Source organism: Lithobates pipiens, unplaced genomic scaffold (genome assembly GCF_037356315.1).
Source record: "Lithobates pipiens isolate NorthernLeopardFrog02 unplaced genomic scaffold, aLitPip1_a1.2 Scaffold_16, whole genome shotgun sequence".
In the NCBI taxonomy this organism is placed as follows: Eukaryota; Metazoa; Chordata; class Amphibia; order Anura; family Ranidae; genus Lithobates; species Lithobates pipiens.
Genome location: NW_027507748.1, coordinates 615,645,277 through 615,668,792, shown reverse-complemented (window position 1 = coordinate 615,668,792; position 23,516 = coordinate 615,645,277).

Below are 23,516 nucleotides of genomic sequence, written 5' to 3'. Positions count from 1 at the left end.
GCCTGGTACGGCTCAGGAGGGGGGGCGCGCTCGCTCGGCCCCCTTTCCTGGCCGGCCGGGTAGCGTGCTCGTACAAGGGTCTGGTGTGGACTTTGGGGGAACCCCCACGCCGATTTTTTTCGGCGTTGGGGTTCCCCTTTAAGCCCATTCCAGGCGGCGGAGCCCGCGACGTCTCCTTCGCGGGCCCCGCCTACCTGTACACGCGCTCGAAATGGGCGGACTTTCCGAGCGGGAACAGTCCGCTCATTTCGAAAGTACAGCGGACAGGCCCACACACGGGCGGACTGTTCGCTCAAACACAGTTTCAGCGGACAGTTTTTCGGAATTTCCGAAAGACTTTGTCCGTCCAACTGTCCGCTGAAACTGTCCGCTGAAAGCCCACACACGAGCGGACTGTCCGCCCAAACACTGTTCAGCGGACAAGGTTGGGCGAACAGTCCGCCCGTGTGTACGCGGCCTTACTCTGTGGTATGTTCCTAAGGCTCGGTTCACACAGGGGCAACTTGTCCAGGCGACTTCGCCGCCTGACAAGTCGCGCCCCGTTCTGTACTACGGAACCGTTCTAATAGGAGCGACTCAAGTCGCTCCGGCTTAGAAAAAAGGTTCCTGTACTACTTTTGCGGCGACTTCGGGCGACTTGCATTGACTTCTATACAGAAGTCGTTTTGCAAGTCGCCGCTGAGGTCACGGCGCTGCAAGTCGTGCCGCGTACTGTGTGAACCGAGCCTAAGTCATATTTGTGTGTTTACATATATATAGTATATATTTTTTTGAATATGCACTGTTGAAAATATTTTATGTCCCTTTTTTTTGTTTAACATATTTTATTAAGTATTCACCAAAAAGGGGAGTACACAAAAGAAAAATAGTACCAAGATAATGTCAAGATAACAAATCCATTGACAAAGCAAAGGTAACATGACAACCTAGTTGACAACCCCAGGGAGGATAACCCAAAATATCAATTACATGGCCACTATCTTAGCCCAGGCCAGATACTGAACTAATCTTCCATTGGGCCTTATTTTTAACATTCTTTATTTTAAACATTTTCAATAACATAAAATATACAAATTTGTTAACTAAAAGTGGAGTTATGTGGTGATACTATCAGTACCCCTTATCATTACAGATATATGTAGTATCTGACAATACAGAGCATTGAAAACAGTATACAGAAATTTAGATCCATAAGTCTCAATTAATTCCCAAGTAGAAATGAATCCAGCATTTAATCTCTGTTATCCTTTTCATTATGTATGAGTCCAGTGAGTGACAGGAGGTGCAATATCTAGGTGTGTAAGTGGAATGTGTGCTTTCTGTGTATTTGTTAGTGTTAGGAATTTCCCTTGTGATCAGTAAAAACTCCAGGTGTTCTGAGAAGCAGGAAAATTTATTTCTGATGTGGCCCACAACAGAGAGACATGCTTACAGGACAAAAGCTGAAGAAAAATGTCTCCCAAAAGACTGTGTCCCGCCTTCACATTCCCCATAAGAATAACATCTCTATGCTTCTATTGGCTGAGGAAACATAAATAACGTTGTCATGGTACGAACTGGTACCTTTATTCTTTTTAGCTATGTTTCCTGTACATTCTTAGGCTATCATATTTAGTTAAATCTAATGACTCTACAACTTACTATGGAGTTAATTAAGACAAAACAATACAATGAGTTAATACAATAATGTGCTCAGAAGTAAGTTTTTTAAACAAATCAGTCTCAGGACTATTGTTTTTCTAATAGTCACACAATAAACATTTAAAACTTTTCTAACATTCCCTCCTCTTTGTGTGACTATTTTATCTCAACACATTTCGATGAAAGTCCCTGTGTTATACACTTTCGGACTGTATGTCATTAAGTTGAGCTTCAATGTCCACATAGGTATCCTCAGAGGTAGAGAGGGTTTGATACATTGTTCTTGAGACTGCAGTTTCAATGAGTTTTTGTGAAAGTCCTCGAATACAGGGAATGCAGCAGCATCCGCAAGTGACAAAAACGGCCAAAGCCACAGTGATTGAGATCAAACATGATGTGATAAATCCAGTCCATTTACCGAACCATCCTTCAAGCCAAGTTGTGAATGGATCATTAATACCTGAGTTTTCCGCCAATTCATTCGATAGCGCAGTCAGTCCTTCCAAGGCTCTGGTCACTGTCCCTCCAGGAGCTGTATTGTTGGGGATAAAGGTACAACACATGCTACCAAACATTTTGCATACCCCTCCTCTTTCAGCTAAGACCATATCTAAAGCCATTCGGTTCTGCCAGGCCATTAGAGATGTGGGGGCCAACTGTTCTGCTAGGCCCTTCACAGCATCCCTAGTATAGTTTACAAATCGTTGTTGGTTATAATATATATAATTAATCCAGTCAACATTTTTATTTATAGTCACCCACCAGAGAAGAGACTCAAACCCAGCTGTCACCTGATTCCTGGCTTTAAACTCGTCCGGCACCCCGCGAGGAACCCCAATCTCATCTATGTAGATCTGAGAGTCAAATGACCCCAAGGGAGAGGTGTCCCTACGATACTGTCGGTGACTCTTAGTCCACGGGTATTCTGACAGGATTCTCAGGGGCATAGCCAGCTGGACCATAGTGCAATCCCCTTGGGCATTGGCCGGTAGTCTAGCTCGCAGTTTCTTATCCCCACACATCCACCAGACATCAGCTCTCTGAATGTCATGTTCAACCCAGTCACCATTGTCCGTGTTAATCCTCTCCACACAGTAGTCATCGGGTAGTGACCCAAGATCTACCGCGCTACGGTTCCCTGGGAGTGCAAAACAAGTAAAGTTGCCCGGATAAGCGGGAACCGCTGGAGGTATCTGAGGTCTCTGTACTGGGGGAAACAACAAACTCAATGTGTGACAAGTAGAATTTGCTTCAGGTTTATAGCTCTTATTATACAATTGCAGCATACATTTTAAACCTTCTGAATCTGTATTGTGATCTAGAGGAAAAGGAACTGTTGCTAAATGTGGTCTGGCTCCGGCACAAACCAAACAGTTTTCCTTTTTCAGAGTTCTAACCGTGTACCTCAACCATTCTAACCACTCATTTTTTTCTTGGTAGCCCGTCTCCAAAGCTATGGCATCTTCTATTGTTAGGTTAGTGAATCTTATAGTTTTACTCAGAACTTCTATTTTAGTATGGCCTTCTTCTTTCCCTTCTGAGTCTACTTTTTCCTGTTGTTTAATTTTATTAGGTGGTAATACCTCAAGGAAAAATGTTCCCGACACCCATGCTCCCATGGAATACAACCGCTGATCTTCCTTCCTCGGCTCCGTTAATGTTATTAATAGTTGGTTACAGTTCTTACTATTTGTGCAGGGGGAGTTGGCCGCTTTTGTGATTATGAGTCTCTCCTTTATACCACTCTTTTTAGCCCCTGGTTGATTATACCCCCAATCTTGATGCGCTGTAGTCCACAGGGCCTGATCCCATGCTTGACATCCTGCCTTATTCCAGAGCCAGCAGATATATTTATCTGCCCATAGAAGTCCTCTAGCCCCAGCTGTATCCCCACAATCTGCAATCTGACAGAAGTCTACCAGTATAGTGCTAGTTATTCCCTCTATAAAGGTTAGATTTAATGCTTTTCCTGTTCTTTCCCAATCCAAAAGTTCCTCTACTCTTCCGTAGCGCCTACCCCCTCTTATGGATGCCTCTCCTAGAGTCACCAGTAACCCAAGGATAATTACTGTCCCTTTCATCCTAACCAGCTACAGAGTTCCAGCGGATAGGATAGGGGAGTTGGAAGGGGAGGGAGACTTCACCGGTTTGAGACAAGTCCCACCTTGTGTGAGACCTCCCTTTGTAGCCGGATTTTCTGGACCTCTTGTAGCCAACTGGCCCTACTCTGCCTGTAAAACCTTCTTACAATGGGACTGGTGAATCCAGGTAGACCTCTCTGCTATCCTTATAGCCGTGGGAGTGATAAGAAGAACTTGATACGGTCCCTCCCACTTAGGTGAGTGCCAATGCTTTCTCTTTATTATTTTTACCAGGACCCAGTCTCCAATATGGATTTTCTCTTCTCCTTGGATTGGACCTTCTGGAATAGAACAGACTTCATTAATTTGCTTCTGTTTCAACAGATTAGACATATATTCTGATAGAGTACGTTCAGATTCTTCAGCTGGTGTTTCATTTGGCAATAAGGGTATTTTATATGGCCTTCCATATATTATTTCAAATGGGCTCAAACCTTCTTTTGTGGGTGTAATATGCATACTAATCACTTCTGTCAAATGTTGTATAGTTTTATTTACAAAATGGGGTCCATTATCACTGTAAATCCTTTCAGGGATTCCAAATCTAGGAATAATATCTCTTAGTAATGCTTTGGCTACAGTCTGTGCATCTGCACTTCCTGTCGGGAATATCTCCACCCATTTAGTCAGGGCGTCTATAATTACCAAACAATATTTCTTCCCTTCGCATTTGTCTAATTCAATAAAATCCATGCAAATGTGTTGGAATGGATATTGCGGTGTAGGGAACTTCCCTTTCTGTGGTCTTATACCTCCCTGAGCATTGTGCCTTGCACATATAAGACATTGAGAGCAAAAAGTTTTTGAGTAGTTTGTGAATCCATAGGCTGTACATACTGTATTTAACATCTCAGTCATCCCCCTGTTTGACACATGCGTTACTCCATGTGTCAATACTGCTGCATACCTAAATAAAGATTTTGGTAATACCGGTTTCCCTTCGGGTGATGTGTAAATGTCATCAATTATTGTGCAACCCTTTGTTTTCCAATATTGTTTTTCCCCAGGGGGGGCATTTTGCTGCATATCAGTAAGGACTGTATGATCTATCACTATGATTTCCTGTTCTGTCATTATTTTATGTGTTTCTTGTGCCGTTATTTTGGCAGCTTCATCTGCCCTTTTATTTCCCTTTGAGTTAGGGTCCGTATATTTTGTGTGTGCTTGACATTTACAGATTGCAAGCTTTTTTGGTAACTGTATTGCATCTAGGAGTTCTAAAATGAAGTCCGTATGTGAAATTGGTTTACCACTGGAGGTGACCATCCCCCTGTTTTTCCATTGTTGTGCGAAAACATGTACTGCTGAAAAGGCATATTGACTGTCAGTGTATATGGTTACAGATTTTCCTTCTGACAGTATACATGCTCTTGTCAGTGCTACAAGTTCTGCAACTTGTGCTGAATAATGTTTTGGTAGTGGCCCCGCTTCTAAAATCTCATCCTGTGTCACTACTGCATATCCTGTTGCATTTGTGCCATCTGGATTTTTCTTACTAGAACCATCAACAAAAAGTATCATGTCAGGGTTAGATAATGGTACATCTTTCAGATCACTTCGTGGCAGTACCTTTTCAGCGATGGCAACAGTGCAGTCATGTTTATACCCGTCAGTAGGAAGTGGTAGTAGCGTGGATGGGTTTAATGTAGTACACCTCTGTATTGTTAAGTGAGGTTGTGTCAAGAGTATTGTCATACAGGAAAGGTGTCGTGCTGGGCTCAAATGTGATATCTTTTGCTGTAACAGGATAACAGACACTGCATGTGGTACCTTGAGAGTCAGTGTGTGATACAGCACTATAGATGCTGAGGCCTTGACTGCTTCAGCTGCAGCGACCACTGCCTGTACACAGGGTGGAAGTGCTCTAGTTACACTGTCTAACTTTGTAGAGTAGTAGGCAATCGGCCTCTGGTGGCCACCATGTGGCTGTGTAAGTACTGATGTCATGTGACCTTCCCTTGAGTCCACTGTTTGTTCAAAAGGTTTGTCATAATTTGGTAAGGCTAACACTGATGAGCTAGAAAGGACTTGTTTTATGTCAGTAAAAGCAGTCTCTGTTTCCTCACTCCATTTTATAGCATCCTGGGGGGCCATCGGGCTCCCATATATTGCCTGTAGCAATGGGGCCGTCAGTATTGAATACCCAGGAATCCAGGCTCTACAGAAATTTGTCATACCCAGAAAAGACATAATTTGTTTCTTTGTCTTTGGTTTTGGCAGCTGGAGGAGTGCTCGTATTCTCTCCTCATCCAGGTGCCGACCTTCTTTTGAGATGTTGTACCCCAAGTATTTGACCTGCTGTTGCCACAACTGAAGTTTAGCTCTATTTACCTTATGCCCTTGATCATGGAGAAAATATAACAGAGCCATTGTATCAGCCCTACAAACCTCCTCTGTGGAAGACGCCACTAAGATATCGTCTACATAGAGGAGGAGCTGGCTTCCCCCTGGGGGTATAAACTGAGCCAAGTTTGAGGACATTGCTTGTGAAAAGATGGTAGGGGACTCACAATAGCCCTGGGGCAGTCTGGTGAAGGTGTACCTTTTTCCCCTGTAGGTGAAAGCAAACCAAAATTGATGGTCGGGGTGCACCGGAATACTAAAGAAGGCATTACTTATATCAATCACAGAAAATAATTCATTCCCTGGATCTAAATCATTCAGTAATGTGTGTGGATCTGGTACCACGGGAGCTCTTGGTATAAATGCCTGGTTAACAGCTTGGAGATCTTGTTTAATTCTCCAGCCTGTAGAAGGCGGAGCCTTCTTAACAGGGAAAAGAGGAGTATTGCAAGGGCTGTCAGGACATGGAATAATCACCCCAGTTTTTAAAAGTTCATCTACTACAGGGGCTATACCCTCCTCTGCTTCCTTCTTAAGGGGGTATTGTCTTAGGTGGGGTTTGTAGTTGGACTCCTTTTATGAGTCCTACATCTGCTGGACCTCTAGTCCACATTGTCTCTGGAAGCCCCTCTAACAGATGATCTTCTTGTGCCAAGTATCATTCAGTTCCTGCAGCCCACATGTGTGCTGAGGGTGTTGTAATGATTTCGTGTCCCAAGGGTTTGTGACAGAAATAACCTGTCGACTTACTTTTGTATAAATCAGGTAGGCCCACAGGAGCCCAATCTCTTAGGTCTTGACATTCCTTCACAAACTCTCCTACATCTTTCCAATCTCGGCTTTTAGGTTTAGCTAAGGATAGATGTGGGGCAATTTCCCTAAACAGAACCTGTTCTTCGGGGGGGGGGGGGGGGTATACAACATGCTGATACACAGAATCCCTCAACACTCCAGTAAACATTGGTTAATTGCAGGGTAACTTCCTTCTTTAAGAAAAATCTGGAGGCATAATACCTATCAGGCCCTGGTGTTCTCTTAAAATACATTGTGCAGTGAGCTCTATTTGGTGTCTGTAAATCCACTGTCCTCCCTTCCATCACAGTTTCAGCATAATTAATCATTTTGTCAACAGTATCAACTGTCTCCTTGTCTTTCATATACACATCTAAGGAGTAATAGTAGTGTGTATCTTCTATTGGGTTAATGGGTCCCTGTCCTACCTGGACTGCAAACCCATTATTTTGTGCACTGACTGACATGCACATGGCTGACATTAGGTCTCTACCCAAGAGATTCACAGGGCAGACAGTAGATAAGATCACTCTGGTTGTGATCTTAACCCCTGTCTCTGGTTCCTCAATGGTGACATACTCAGATAGTAATTCCCTCACCAATTTTCCACTTACTCCTTGTACCAAAATAGATTTTGTAGATTTATCAATATGGGGCACATCTGCAGGGTGAATTAAGGTCCTAGAGGCGCCAGAATCCACTAAAAACTGTACACATTTTCTCTCTACCATTAACTCGACCTGTGGTAAGCTTTCAACATACCCTATCTTTTCCAGGTGGCTCACACATACTGTTTCTAGTCAATCCGATTTGTGAGGGCCTGGCCCCTCAGGGCAGTCCCTAGCCAAATGTCCCTTTTTTCCACAATCCCAACATTCCCTTCTTTCCACCCATTCTTTATTCCTCCATTGTCCTCTACCCCTTCCTCTTCCTCTAAAACTGTTCCTTCCTCTAAAACCACCTGTGCCTCTCCCTCTATGAGACCCCTCTTGTTCTGCCTCAGCAGTGTACTCTTCTGCATCCTCCTCTCCTTCATCACCTTGCATAAAAACCTTTACTTTCACATTCTTTTTTGCTTTTGCTTTCAAATACTTCTCAGAATGCTTAGCATATTGTAAAACATCTAAAACTGATGCAGTTCGGTAAGTAACCATGTTTTTAACAATGTAATCCTTATGATCCTGTTTCAATCCATTTAAAAAAGCAATCTTTAGCTGTTGCTGATATGCACTATTCACATCCTCAGCTTCGGGGAGCCCAGAGAACACTCTAAAAATTTCTCGTAATTTATTTAGGTAGTCACTGACACTTTCTTTGTCTTCTTGTACTGTCATATTTATTTTTTGCCAATCAGTCCGTTGTACCCATCTAAGCTGGCATCTGTTCAGTAGGGCAGTCAACCTGTTTCCTAAGTCTGGGCTTTCTGGAGGCAATGGATCCCCCTGTCCATGTGCATTTGCTGGGGCGCAGGGGTCCCAATCCCCCTTTACCGAGGCCCAATCTGATCCTAATACTCTCCTCAGGGCTCTCTCTACTTCCACCCCATTTAATTTATAACTGTTCCGTAATCCCTCTATGTTTTCAATGAATTCAGCTGGGCCTAATTTTGGATGTTTTATGTGTTCTGTAGCCTTTTGTATATCACTGTCAGTCCATGGTCGAAAAACAGTCATAGTCAAGGGATATGGCTGGCCCAGTGCATCATTCTGTCCTCCCCTTGGGTTTGGGACCTCTATCAAGGGGTATTCCTCACCGTCCTCCACACCATACCTAATAGGAGGTTTACTTAGTCTCTTGGCTCCTGCTGGGGCACCTAGTGCATGAGTTATGGTGTCAGTTAATGTTTCAAGGATCGATCTGTTCATCTCCAGGACTGAACTACTGTCTGGAGAGATTGAGGAAGTGGAGTTGGGGTTTTGTTCAGAGGCGGTTCCTTTGACAGGGGTGGATGTCACAGGGAAGGTGTTACTCTGGGCAGTTACTTGCACCTGAGGGGGAGGACCATTATAGGGAGGTGGTCTCTGGGTATAGCAGATGAGATCATCCTCTTTGTCCACTAGGGGCAATTGGGCTTGGCATTTTTCCTTTGTTCTTTTTCCTTCTACCCTAATTTTAGCATGCTGAAGCCAATACTCCGCCATTTTTAACCCATACCTTTTTTGATCTTTAGGTCCTAACAACTTCAGCTTATCCACCAACTCCTGACACCCTTTCACAGTTAATTTACCATTAAATCCAAACTTCCTCTCCCACTTAGCACAGTATTGAACAGACTTTGGGTCATTGCTATGCATACATTTCTTATCTCCTTCTAAGGGCACCTCAGGGACACAACAGCATAAACAAGCACAATATATTCTCTTATAAAGGTTACTTCCCATTGTCTGGTCTCTCATTAACCTATAAAACACTGGAATAGTGACTCTCGGTTCACGGTAACAAAAGGAATATAAGAAGAATATAAACATCAACACTCCCCACACTATAGGGAGAATTAGAAAATAATTAAAACGTATCTCAGCAGTACCGTTATTCAATGAGCTTGCAACATCAACAGAAAAGTTAAACATGAGAAAAGAGAAAGTGAACACACTGAGAAAGGAAAAAAAAGTTAGCCTTGCGATCTTTTTAGATCACTTGACTAAATAGCGCTCAAATAGTCAGGCATTCAACCTCTGACATTCGGTATACCTCAAATCTTTTTGTTATCTGTCCGGACAGCGGGCGACGTAATTTTTTACCTTAGACAACGTCCCCAAGTGTCTCTACGAGCACTGGACCACCTAGAATATTATAGGATCAATACCAATGTCGGCAATTACAACACATTAAACCAGAAGCAAAGAGAAAGAGAAGAAAAGACTCTTAGAAAGAATTAAGAATAATTTAAATTATCTTACCTCTCAAACACCTGGACTGGATCACACAAGGTTCGGAAACAGACAGTGGAATCCAGATCTTTTGCCCCCGCCCCTTTTTCACCAAATAACATTGAATGGGGGGTCTATTATTTTCAGTGAGCTCCAAAGTCCAATACTCACCGAAGTTTTGTCGGGGCCGTCTGATCTGAAAACCAGCGTGTTGTTTCCGGCTCGAAAGACCAAAAATGTTAGGAATTTCCCTTGTGATCAGTAAAAATTCCAGGTGTTCTGAGAAGCAGGAAAATTAATTTCTGATGTGGCCCACAACAGAGAGACATGCTTACAGGACAAAAGCTGAAGAAAAATGTCTCCCAAAAGACTGTGTCCCGCCTTCACATACCCCATAAGAATAACATATCTATGCTTCTATTGGCTGAGGAAACATAAATAACGTTGTCATGGTACGAACTGGTACCTTTATTCTTTTTAGCTATGTTTCCTGTACATTCTTAGGCTATCATATTTAGTTAAATCTAATGACTCTACAACTTACTATGGAGTTAATTAAGACAAAACAATACAATGAGTTAATACAATAATGTGTTCAGAAGTAAGTTTTTTAAACAAATCAGTCTCAGGACTATTGTTTTTCTAATAGTCACACAATAAACATTTAAAACTTTTCTAACAGTTAGCTCATGGGGAAATTTCTTGCCCCACCTCAGGCCCATGGAAAGCTCCTCCCCTACAGCACACATCATTCAAATATCATGCCTGGGTATATGTACAGGCTTGTGTACCTATTCGCATCAAACCAAGGAGTCAGAGGAGAAGACCGCTTCCCGACTGGCGCACGACGATGTACTTCGAAAGAATGGCACGGACAGGAAAATTGGCGTACAGGTACGTCCATTTACAATGCCACCGTGCTATCGTGTGCGCGGTGGTGCACGCTCGTTCCAGTTGGGACCCCCCTGAGTCCAGTCGCAAGTCCCGCAGACTCCATCGCCGCGGGGATACTCACGATCGTCTCACGGGGAGGCTGAACCAGGAGATGCGGAAGTAAACAGCATCTCCCTGTTCTGCCTAGCAACAGGTGACACTGATCTCTGCTCACTAATACACAGCCACACCCCCCACAGTTAGTAACACGCCCCTAGGACACACTTAACCCCTACATTGCCACCCCCTGGTTAACCCCTTCACTGCCAGTGTCATTTACACAGGAATCAGTGCATTTGTATAGCACTGATTGCTGTATAAATGACAATGGTCCCAAAAATGTGTCAAAAATGTCCGATGTGTCCGCCATAATGTCGCATTCACAATAAAAATCGCTGATCGCTGCCATTACTATTAAAAAAATATATATATTAATAAAAATGCCATAAAACTACCCCCTATTTTGTAAACGCTATAAATTTTGCGCAAACCAATCAATAAATGCTTATTGCTATTTTTCTTTTTTTTTTACCAAAAATATGTAGAAGAATACGTAACGGCCTAAACTGAGGAAAAGAATATTCTTATATATATTTTTGGGGGATATTTATTATAGCAATAAGTTAAAAAAAAAGAAAGCTCTATTTGTAGGGAAAAAAGGACGTCAACTTTGTTAGGGAGCCACGTGCAATTATCAGTTAAAGCGACGCAGTGCCAAATCGCAAAAAGTGGTCTGGTCTTAAGCCAGCAAAATGGTCCGGTCTGAAAGTGGTTAAGATAAAGACAAAAAGGGAAGGGGGAAGAAATAGAGAAAAAGACAAGAAAAGGCATGATGGGACTTGCGCAGAAGAGAGAGAGGAGCAAAAGGTGTGGGGGGGGGGGGATAAAGCTAGTCTTACAATAGCTTTCTGTATGTCCTAGAGCAGTAATGGCAAACCTTGGCACCCCAAATGTTTTGGAACTACATTTCCCATGATGCTCATGCACTCTACAGTGTAGTTGAGCATCATGGGAAATGAGAAATTTAGTTCCAAAACATCTAGGGTGCCAAGGTTCGCCCTCACTGTCTTAGAGCAACCTTTTTCAATGGAATCCAGGGATTCCTTATGGGTTCTTCAGGAGTGGCTTAAAAAAATGACTAAAATTGCCCCAACATACCCGAAAATTGTCCTTAAACCAACAACTGGATGAAGCCTGCCTTTTTGTTACCCAAAACTACAGATTTAGTTGCACAGCAGTACAACCAGCTGACATTTTTTTTTTCATTCTTTTATTTAAAAGTATCTTAAAATTACATAAAATAAATTTCATAAAATAGATCAATCTTTGCATGTCAAACAAAGTAAACAAAATTATTACGTCATATCAAATGGTCAAAATACATGAAAAAATGTATACATTTAACTCCACCCCTCACCATTAAAACATAACACAACTCCCCTTCCCTCCCCCCTTATCCTCTTATCTCCACACTGCACCTATCCTATAAAGGGAAAAGGAACAAAGTTAGTATCACACAATACAAATTTACATAAACATGATCCCATCTCCAGCAGGACCACCCCCCACCCAACACACACACACAATCTGCTTCCTCCCACCACACAATACACATAATTCCCTCCCACCTCCCTATACATAAGCAACAGACCTTAAACCCAAAGTTAACATGCTATATACACACACCACTCCCTCCACCCATCAAACTTCCATATTTATTAGCATTTTCAAAACCCCTTTTCCTAATATCACCATATGCATTTGCATAGATCCTTCCATGGACCATAGCTTTGCAATCTCTCACTGCCACTTTTTTCCTAAAAAACAAAATATTTCTCACATCCCACAAACTCTCTTTTACACAATTTACCAACATCCATAATACCCACCATTCATCCTTCTCCACGTCACACAGTCCAAACTTCATTATATCAAAGGACATCCTCTCCACCCTAGTCAGACCTTTAATCATTCTTTCCATACCTCGCCACACCTCATTAGCATATCCCCACCCCCAAAACAAATGATCCACATTCTCCACTTTCCTACACCCCACTCTTGGACACACCTCACTATCCACCAATCTACTCCTTCTCTGGAACTCACACATCAGCAAACACCTATAAAGAAGCCCGGTAGAAACTGCTCCTGAACAAGCTCAACCCCTGCTCCCATCACTCCCACCTAATACTAACCTCTCCGCCCCAGTGCTGTAGTCGAGCAAGCCTTTTCTCCCGAAAAACTGACCGGAGCTAGAACTACCCCAATCTAGGCCAGAAGGCCAGGGACCAGACCCTCTGGGTCAGACCCTATCCAGCACCCATCCTCACAAGGAGCTCCCTTCTGGACGGCTCAGACCCGATCATTTACCGGCCCCCAGTATCTGTCGGGCAGTGCAGCGTAACCCCTACCAAAAACTTCCTTCCAGGTGCAATGACAAGCATGAGAAGCATAGCGCCTCCTCAATTTTTTTTATTTTTTTTATTTTACCAAATATCAGCGATATATTATTTGTCCAACGTCAAAAAAGACTTCAAAGAAACACTCCTTGTGTTGAACTTATATTTGCATCATTTATTTGGTTTTCCTAAATTCTATCTTTTTTTTTATTTTTATTTTTTATAAGGATTGATTTACACATTACAATTAGATATTACAATACAACAACTATTATCACACTCTCCTAAATCGAATTCCACAATCCTATTTTCCATTCACTCTTAGCACACTCACCCTTATTTTTTAAATCAATCAAAAAATACAAAAACACTCCTGATAAAAGAAATTTAAAACATTCATCCACACTAATCAACTCTCTCTTATTCACCAGCACACATCTACACTTCCACAATACCTCTTTTCCCACACTAATAATTTGCCACGCCATTAACCTTTTATTTACATTCACACCTAAGTTAATCCCATATACCACCTTTTCATAATTCAAATGCATCATACCAGTTACTATTTTCAACAACCCTCCAACTTTCCTCCAAAAATCCTGTGCGAAATCACAATTCCACATTAAGTGCATACATGTCTCATCATTACCACAAGGATGTCTAGGGCAACGAGCTGTCCTTAATAAACCTCTTCTATACTGAAATTGTCTCACAGGCAAGCACTCATGAACCACTTGCCAACCCAGGTCTTTTTGACTATTTGTTAAACATTTATTAGTTACTAAGTTCCAAATTTCTTTTGAAAAAGTCTCTCTATATCTTCCAACCTGTACAACACCTTGAACATTCTTCACTTTCTGAATCACACCTTTAGGTTGCTTCCATTCACTCACCTCACATTCTTGAACACTATATAAATTCACCAAACGATAAAGTATCTTATAATGTTGACTAAGAACATCTGAACACGGTTTCTTTAAATTGCTACTCAACCACTTATACTTTTTCAAAACTCTCCCACCACTATATCTTACCATATCACCAACTAAGTTATCCATTCCACTCACTCTCACAATCATTCCTAAATACCGCATACTCAAAAATAATTTTATATCAGGCATCCCCCTTCCACCTTTACACTCATCTTTATACATTATCTCTCTTCTCACTCTTTCCATTTTCGCTCCCCAAACAAACATAAAAAGTTCTCTAATGATCCTCTTCAGTACAACCTCCTTTGGAAAAAAAAACAATCCTGTATAAAGTAACAGTGGTAAAATAATAGCTTTAATCAACAGAATCTTCCCCACAAAAGTCAGTTTACGTAACTTCCAAAAGGCAACTTTTCTTTTAATTTTCTCCAAAACCACTTCCCAACTTTTCACTCCACTTATTTCCTGATCAAAAAGGATTCCCAACACTTTAATTTGCTCCATCACACACTTAATTTTAAACTTTTCATTCATATCCCAATCACCAAAACCACAACACTCGCTCTTATCCAAATTAATCTTAAAACCAGACGCTCCACAAAAACATTCAGCTAACAAAACAGCACGCTTCACCGCCCTCACATCAGCACACACAACAACCACATCGTCCATATAACCTAAAGCCTTAACTTGTCTTCCACCACTACCAGGAATTGTAATACCCCGAACCATTTTTTCTTTACACAAAGCAACTATTAAAGGTTCAATACAACATATAAAAAGTAATGGTGACAGAGGGCAACCCTGTCTAACCCCTGAAGCTATTTCAATTTTTTCTGTTAACGCTCCATTCACAATTACTCTTGAACACACATCCTTATACAACACACTCACCATCTTAATAAATTTCACCGGAAACCCCATTCTCTCTAATACAAGAAACATAAATTGATGACTAACTCGATCATACGCCTTTTCAAAATCAAAAGAAACCAAAGCCACCTTTTGTCTCCTCACCAACACATCATCCAACACATCTCTTAATAAAATTAAATTTTCCCATACACTCCTCCCTGGCACTGCACACACCTGACTTTCTCCAATCACACAATTAATCACTCTTTTAAGCCTATTTGCCAACAACTTTGCAATGATTTTATAATCCACGTTTAGCAACGTTATTGGCCTATAATTACAAATATCCGCCTTATTACCTTTCTTAAATAACAAGGATACTACACCCTCTTTTTGCAAATCACTCAGAGCCCCTTTCTCAAATACCTCATTTACTAACACACACAAATCTTCTTTCACCACATCCCAAAATTTTAAATAGAACTCAACACTCAGCCCATCACACCCAGGTGTTTTTCCCTTTGCCATACTCTTAACCACTGTCTCCAATTCCTCACATGTCACACACTCAATCAACTCCTCATACTTACATTCATCCAATTTTCTCTCCAATCCACTCAAAAAATCATTATAAAAAACAGCATCAATCTCTTTCTTCCCAAATAAATCTTGATAGAACAAAAATACTTTCTTCAACATTCCATTTAAATCCGTACACCCATCAATCTCACTAATAACTGCTTTTTTTCCAACACACTTTTTAAAGAAAAAACGAGTACATTTCTCATTCTTTTCAAACTCCTCAACTTTTGCTCTAAAAATAATGCTTTTCCCTCTCTCATCAATCCACTTACTTCTTTCTTTCCGCACCACTTCCATCTCATCACCAACATTCACTCCAATCTCCTTTAGCTTAATCAACCCTTGTCACCTTGCATTCAATTCCTCATAACATCTCAAACTCTCTCTCTTGCGTACCACTCCCATCCTACTAAAAAATACCTTACACCGTCTCTTACACCAATCCCACCATTTCCTCACACACTTGAATTTCCCTTTCACCTTCCTCCAACTCCCATATAACTCTCTAAATCCCTCCTCTACTTTACTATCTTCAAGTAACATAACATTAAGTTTCCACAACCCTCTCTGTACCTCAACACTGCCTTCCACTTTTAACTGTACTAAAACTAAAGAATGATCTAAAAACAAATTTTCACGCAACTCCCACCTTATTGGCTCTAGCCCATCAGAAATAAAACAATAATCGATTCTAGATTTCCCGTTTGAACCTTTCCAAGTAAATCTACTTGACTCATCTCCTACTACCTTCCATGCATCCCGAAGTTGTAAATCTTCACAAATTTCGTTCAAAAGTCTAGACGATTTGTCCAACGAATGATCCCCACCTCTATCATTTCTTGACAACACACAATTGAAGTCTCCCATAAAAATGACTGGCTCTAAACCAACTAAAAAAAAATTAATTTTTTCTAACAACTCAAAACGTTCATTTTTCCGAACAGACCCATATAAATTTATTATTCTAAGGATTTTTCCCATAAAAGAAATTTTTACCATCATCGCTCTGCCGGGTTCAATATGAAAAACAGAAATTATCTCCACTTGGTTTGTCTTCACCAAAAAACCTACTCCAGAATTTTTTGTTTCATTTTCCCCCGACCACAATGACGGGCCAAGAGTCCAGTCCTTTTCCAGTTCCCCATACGATAATCTGAAATTAATTCCGCATTCTTGCAATAAAATAATGTCTGCTGGGGTACTTGAAAGAAAATCAAAAAAAACAGATCTTCGTCTACAACTCAAAATAGACCTCACATTGAGGGACGCAATCCTCAAAAACATTCAAACATCTGAGAAAGAAAAAACCTCCATTTCATACTCCAGGCTATCCTGGTTCAAACCTCTGACCATCTACACACCTCCTTTCAACCCCTGTGTCCGAGATCACAGAATCTCCATCATCCTCCTTCCCCACCTCTATCGACCATGAGAAGGAATCCGGAGAACCCATCCCCTCGGAAGTATCCTCCACATCTCCAGGTTCCACTTTCCGCCTTTTGTTCCCCATATCTTCTATTGAGAATTCTTCTTGTCTTCCCTCCTTCTCAATCCGACATTCCATCTCTTCACATGGCACTTCAGGGATCTTCTCTATCAAACTTTCTTGCACGCTTCCACTTGTTTCTGGCACCACCTCCGGACTTCCACTCTTCACACCACCACCTTGTGGTGAATCCGAGCTCTCCTCCATTGGCACTTCCACCTCCTCTTCCATCTTCTTTTCTTCTCTAGGGGCTTCTTTCTTTTTTTCTTTTCTCATCTTCTCATTCTCCAATTTTTTCTCCATTTCGACCACCTGTCTCAATACATCATCATCATCCGGGAGGTTCTTTTGTATATTCTTTGGGCCAGCCACTGTTTCAGCAAAAGTTTTAGTCCTTGTTGGACACTCTTCATACACATGGCCTTGGTTTTTACAATGGGAGCACTCTTTAGGGACTCCACACTTCTCCTCCGTATGCCCCAAATTACCACACTTTCCACATTTTTTCAAAAGTTCACAATCTTTCGTTACATGTCCCATTGTTCCACATTTCCAACAGTACGCTGGCATTCCAGAATATTTAAAAAAACCTCTATTCTTTCCAATTTGAAAGGTCTGGGGAATATGCTCAATACGATCTGGGGTGAATTCATTTGCATAAAAGCGTATTCTATAGAGCCTCTTACCAGACCAAACACCAACAGTATTATCTATGAGTTTAACAAACTCCACTTCCTCACATTCCATCTTGAGAAAATCCGTCACTTCTCTTGTTGTTACATATGGATTATACATCATGACTGTAACCATTTTCCAGGGGTTTCTATGCAAAAATTCCATTTCAAAATTTTGCATTGCAGGTTCATCTTGTTTTCTTTCCCAGTCTCCTTTAAAGGAGCGGTACTTGTCATGATCAGCGAAAACAATTTCAACAACACCCTGGTTCCTGTATTCAGCCATACACCACAAATCCTCACCATCTACTCCACATGGTGAGAGCACATTTTCCATCACCATTTTAGCCAGATCACTTTCGTATTCATTTTCTTTTATCTCTACTTTAATTGCATTCCTAAAGCGAACCTCAGGGGCCGCTGAGGTAAATCTGGAGTTCTCCATCTGACATGCAAATTAGGTACTCCAAAAAGAGAAACCTTAATCGCCCTCGGCCTTCTCCATACAAGGGGGGAACCCCCAAAAGTACGATGCTCACCTGGCCAGGCTCAGAGGCCTGGCCCGCTAGTCCCCCGAAAATTCGGTCACGCGCGGGAGTCCTTTGATCTAGCCAAAAGGCCGAGAAGCGATCAACCAGCTGCTAATGTGCTAACAGCTGATGTCATCATGGATTCATGGGAATGCCTCTCCCCTGCCCCTCTGCGTGAGCTGAGGGAGAGAAATTGAGGGAGAAGAAAAATGTTGGAATACTAATCAATATACAAAGGTAGATTTGCTTTGTAAGAATAAATCACCTTCAATGTTGGCTGTTTTACGTGTATGGATGTTGCTGCCTTATAGAAAACTATTAGTTTTGTTTCTTTACATTTTAAAATGGGGTGCCTCAAGATTGTGCAGTATTTTAAAGGGTGCTGTGACTGAAAATAGGTTGAGAAACGCTGTCTTAGAGAATTCCAAAGGTAATTAATTCAATAGTATACTACGTTCTCCATTCCTTCAATTTAACTTCATTATAAAATTCTGACTTGGTACATTGTTCAAGTATAGTTAAAATGTGCAAGTCTATCCTGTTTGAAGTGGGGGGTTGATTATATTTCCTGAATATAGTCTATGTAATATATTTATGCCTTCAGAATTGGGACTGTTGCTGATCTCCAGTGTCTAGGAGTTACAGTGCGAGCTGAATTATTAAAGGCAACGTAGAGGGTCTTTATGGAGTATTGTAATGATCCAGTACCAATATGTAAAATGTTTATGATCCATTTTAGATACTAGTATTGCAAAGTATAAATTCTCTAATAATAGGTAGTAACCAGCAGGTGGCAGCTCTCCAGTGAGACAGATACCACTTGCATAGTGAATATTGTCTGTTGCGTCACAATATTATAATGTTTTTTATGTACAGCAAGTGATGGGAGTCAGAATTCCCAGATCATTTCCCTATTACAGAACAGTATGTTATTATGTTTCATGATAAAGATAATGATGTTGTATTATTGTGAATATAAGGCAAAAAGAACATTGGTTGCTGGGTTTATTTACAAGATAAAGTCGTTTTTGTGCTTGGCTGATCCCAGGGGTGAATTTTTCACACTCCAGTAGTCAGACAAGTTTTCAGAAGTCTCATCACAATACAAAGCAAAACTATCTGGTGGTAAATGCTATATGCAGTAAACCTATACACTTCAAAATGCCTACAGTCGAGTATGGAGTACATTCAGTTCCTGGAACAACCATCTTTTTGAGTGCATATGGGAAATAAAGGAACTGCACTTTTACATCATAAATTACGTATTATAAATCATCATAGTGAATAAACAAATAAATCTTAATTTAAAGCGGTTGTATACCCCCCAATTTTTTTTTTCTACACCTGTAAGGCAAGAGGCATAATGAGATAGTATGCACCGCATACTAGCTCATTATGAAATACTTACCTTAGAATGAGGCGTTGGTAACTCACCTGGTCCACGTCGAGGGAGCCGACATGTTGCCTCTGTGTGTCTTCCAGGTATCGCGGCTCCAGCTCTGTGAGTGGCATGCGCACCGGAGACTTCTTTCCAGCAGTACAGACCGTACAGGTTTAGGAGATATTCTTTTTACCTACAGATAAGCCTTATTATAGGCTTACCTGTAGGTAAAAGTTATAAAATTGACTATACAACCGCTTTAAATGATAAAAAATACATAAAAATTGTGATGTCTATGTATAGATCCCACACGTGAATAACATCCTTGGTGAATATCGGAAAGGTTCCTCTCCACCCACATGCAGAAACACTATGCACTCAGACTTAATTGACACATAGACTCCTACAAGATGTTATACATGAGGTCACAGGAATGACACCCATGCTGTCATTTTATATATATAGTGCGGCCCCCCCTTCCCCAAGGCACCCCCCATGTTGAGGGCACGCGGCCTGGTACGGCTCCGGAGGGGGGGGGGCGCTCGCTCGTCCCCCCTTTCCCGGCCAGCCGGGTAGCGTGCTCGGACAAGGGTCTGATGTGGACCGTGGGGTGGACCCCCACGCCGATTTTTTTCGGCGTTGGGGTTCCCCTTTAAGTCCATACCAGGTAGCGGGGCCAGCGACATCTCCTTCGCGGGCCCCGCCTACCTGGAGACGCGCTCGAAATGAGCGGACTTTCCTCCGCATGTGTGGGCGAGTCCGTTAATTTCAAAAGTAGGGCGGATAGTATGGCGGACTTAGTACACCGTATTAGTCCACTGAAAAAGTACCGTGTGTGGGCAAGTAGCCTGTTCGGAAAGTCCGACGGACAGTCTGGCGGGAAGTCCGCCAGACTAAGTCCGTCGGACAGACGGCTACGTGTGTACGCGGCTTAAGAGTACCTGGACTTTCCTACCTAAACCTTCTAACCCTATGTTGAGAGACTGTGTTCGTTAACTACTTTTTGCAAATAAAAATCCCTTTAAGTGGATCTGGCGTCAGTCTGTGCAGTTCTTGGGCCATCTACCGCGGGAAACCCCTAGACAAACACGAGGTGAAGAAGGTAACAGTAAGCCCAATTAAATCAGCCGCTCCTTCGGGAGTCAGTGCTATATATATATATATATATATATATATATATAGTGTATTCAAAGCTCCAGTTTGGCCATATAGAGAGGGAGATGAAAGGATACTCTCATGGTGCAGTAATTCAAATCATTCATTTAAAAAAGAAGGTTGTATTGCATTGAAGATGTCAGAGGCAGGGCCGTCTTTACCGCAGGGCAAATGAGGCATCTGCCTAGGGCCCCAAAGCAGCTGCCCCTGGAGCCCACGCTGGCCGCCGGCTTTTTTTCAGCCAGGGTTCCACTTCCTCCACCTCCGGAATTTGATGTTGCTCGCTACTGTCACTTGTAAATACAGAAGCGCTGCTTCTGTATTTACAAGCGACAGTGCTCTCCTCCCGACAGCTGTTTAGAACCCTATCTGCTCTACAAAACACATTATCTATCTCTAGGTGAGAGCAGAGAGGGGAGGGGGCAGGGGATCTACGCAGGTAGAAGCTGTTCCGTGGACAGGGGTTTGGGTTCCTGGAGGACTGGGACGACTTCTCAGTCGACAACCGGTACTATAGAAGGGATGGACTGCACCTAAATGAGGAGGGTGCAGATCAGCTGGGATTGAGGATGGCCAAAAAGTTAGAGGGTTTTTTAAACTAGGTGATGGGGGGGTGGGTTCAGAGATAGAGATAGTCAGCGTGGAGCATATTCCAGAGGGTAATATTAAGGGCATTAGTGGTGGGGTAACCGAAGCACATAAACCCAAGGTAAATATAGTAGCAAGTCCTAGTTGTAATCTTGGAACACCCAAGAGGATAGTGTGTGACCGGTCAAAATATATTAATACATTAAAATGTTTGTTTGCCAATGCCAGAAGTCTGCCAAGCAAAATAGGCGAGTTGGAAGCTCTGGTGCATCAGGAGAGCTATGATGTAATCGGTATTGCTGAAACTTGGCTTCATTCCTCACATGACTGGGCTATTAATATTCCTGGCTATGCACTCTTTCGGAAAGACAGAGTAAAAAGGAAAGGTGGAGGGGTCTGTCTGTATGTGAGAAATAATCTCAAAGCAAGTGAGAAAGAGGACCTGGTGGGCGGAGAGTGTGATGAGTCTGAGGCATTATGGGTAGAACTGCATACAGATGCGCGTAGTTCAAAGTTAATCATTGGAGTTTGTTATAGACCACCCAATGTTAATGAGGAGGTGGAGACTCAGCTCCTTGCACAGATAGAAAGGGCTGCAAGGGCTGGGACAGTGATAATAATGGGGGATTATAACTACCCAGAAATTGACTGGGGTAATGGCACTGCTGGGACAGTTAAAGGGCAAAAATTTGTAAACCTATTACAGGACAATTTTATGGTACAGTTTATTGAGGCCCCAACTAGGAATGATGCTCTGTTGGACCTGGTAATCTCAAACCATGCAGAACGTATTACTAATGTTCAGATAAAGGAACATCTGGGTAGCAGTGACCATAACATGATTTCATTTGATGTTAGCTGTAAGCAAAAATCACATACGGGAAAGATAAAAACACTTAATTTCAAGAGAGCAAATTTTCCAAGGATGAGGGCTGCTCTCCAGGACTTAGACTGGGAGAGAATATTGGCACCAATGGGCACAGAACAGAAATGGGAATTCTTCAAAAAGCTTGTTTGTGATCTCACGGCAAAGTATATTCCCATGGGCAATAAGTTTAAAAGGTTAAAAATAAAGCCGATGTGGCTCACGGCCAAAGTTAAAAAAGCTATAAACTATAAAAAAAGAGCTTTCAAAAAATATAAAAATGAAGGAACACTAGTGTCATTTAAATGTTACAAGGAATTTAACAGAATATGTAAAAAGGAAATCAAGGATGCAAAAATTCAAAATGAAAGACAAATTGCAAAAGACAGTAGGACAAACCCCAAAAAATTCTTCAAATATATTAATAGTAAAAAGGTTAAGTCTGAGCATGTAGGCCCTTTGCAAAATAATCTGGAGTGGGTGACTGGGGACAAAGAGAAGGCTAACTTATTAAATACTTTCTTCAGCTCTGTGTATACAAAGGAGCATGGGGGAGCTCATGTCCACAATGGGGGTGGTACTGACGCAGCCCCTAATCCACAATGGCTCATAAGTGATATGGTCCAGAAATATTTGGACAGAATAAAGGTGGAGAAAGCACCTGGACCTGATGGCATCCACCCACGGATCCTAAAAGAATTGAGCTCTGTAATTTCAAAGCCATTGTATCTAATTTTTAGGGACTCATTAATGACAGGAATAGTACCACTGGATTGGCGCAGGGCCAATGTGGTGCCTATATTTAAAAAGGGAACAAAGTCTTTACCAAGTAATTATAGACCACATAGATGAGTTCTTCAAGGAAAAAAATATTTTGAGCAACAGACAGCATGGATTCATGAAAGACAGGAGTTGTCAGACAAACCTGATTTCTTTTTATGAGGTGGTAAGTAAAACCTTGGACAGAGGGGTGGCGGTGGACGTGATATATTTGGATTTTGCAAAAGCATTCGATACTGTTCCGCACACACGGCTCATGTGTAAGGTAAAGTCTACAGGTTTGGAAACATCAGTTTGTAGATGGATAGAAAACTGGCTAAAAGACAGAATTCAGAGAGTAGTGGTTAATGATTCTTACTCTGAATGGTCTAAGGTTATGAGTGGTGTACCCCAAGGTTCAGTGCTGGGACCCTTACTTTTTAATATCTTTATAAATGATATTGGGTCTGGGATCAAGAGTAACATTTCCGTCTTTGCAGATGACACCAAGCTATGTGGTGCAATAACGTCCTTGCAGGATGTCACCAATTTACAAGCAGACCTCAATGCTCTGTCTAATTGGGCGA